Below are 1,410 nucleotides of genomic sequence, written 5' to 3' on the forward strand. Positions count from 1 at the left end.
TGGCAACCTTGCCCATAGCAGGGGCTTGGAGCTCAATGATCTTTAAGGTCCCTTCCAACCTAAGCCATTCTATGATTGTGTGGTCACCCCTCACTTTGTACTCTGCAGTCAGCTCCTGGCCCCAAAGTCTGTTGTTTTTTTCAAATAAGTCCTTCTGCACAGTGAGGCTATGTGATAAAATATTTTTCTCTCTATACCTAAGAGAGGATTTTCATAAAAACATAGAATCACAAGGTTGGAAAGGACCTACAAGATCATCTAGTCCAACTGTCCTTTTATCACCATTACTACCACTAAGCTACTAAACCATGAAGTTTCAGATTACACAAGACTTACAATGGGATATTCAGAAGACAAAGTTGAGGAAAAATGGGAGAAAGGTGGTTTGGAGAGGAATAAGTGTGACAAAACAAAGGGATAAGAGGATAAAAGTGTTTGATCAAGTGGAAACAGGGCTGGTGGTTGTGTTTGGCTGCCCGTGCCCTGCACTGCTGAGCACAACCCTATCTTCTATCAAACCCCGTTTCTAACTGTGTTTTTGAATGAGGGGCTTTCTATTCTGCATACATATGTGGAAGGACTGCCTTTGACCTCTTTGCTCATTCTTGTCTCATGAGGGGGGCAAAGCCTCCGTCAGCTTCGCAGCAGATGGCATTTCTTCACATCTTTAAACACTAAGTCTTCCAAAATCTTTTAAAATTCCTTTAAAATATAACAATAAAATGTATACTCTAAGTATAAAGTGTAAAAGGAAAGGAATAGTGTAGGTAAATTGGCTGTATATGGTGCTCTATTGGGAAGAATTTCTTCTCAGAGTCAAGCACTGGCTGGGCTGCCCAGGGCAGTGGGGGTCACCATCCTAGAGGTGTTTAATGTATTTAATGAAAGGGAAGGTGTAGTACTTAGGGACATGGTTATGGGCAATACTGGTGGTAGGTGGATGGCTGGACTAGAGGGTCTTAGAGGTCTTCTCCAGCCTGAATGATTCTGTGATTCTAAGGAAGAGATTGTCTTGATAATAGTGGTTATAAAATAGATATCTTTAAAGGTCAGGTGTGTGAGATGGCCTGATAGGTTTCCTGTTCTTTTGCTGTGAGATAAAACAAACATAAGTTTTGCTGCCACAAACGAAAACATTAAGTCTGAGTTGTAATGAAGCGCTGCTCTCAAACGCCCAATCCAGGAGAAGACACGAAGCTTCGAGTGCTGCGTGATGATTAAGTTCTTTATTATGTATGGTGAGGTGCTGGAACAGGCTGCCCAGAGAGGTTGTGGATGCCCCGTCCCTGGAGGTGTTCAAAGCCAGATTGGATGGGGCCCTGGGCAGCCTGGTGTAGTATTAAATGTGGAGGTTGGTGGCCCTGCATGTGGCAGGGGGGTTGGAGCTTCATGATCCTTGAGGTCCCTTCC

This window comes from Meleagris gallopavo, chromosome 1 (assembly GCF_000146605.3).
Source record: "Meleagris gallopavo isolate NT-WF06-2002-E0010 breed Aviagen turkey brand Nicholas breeding stock chromosome 1, Turkey_5.1, whole genome shotgun sequence".
Classification (NCBI taxonomy): Eukaryota; Metazoa; Chordata; class Aves; order Galliformes; family Phasianidae; genus Meleagris; species Meleagris gallopavo.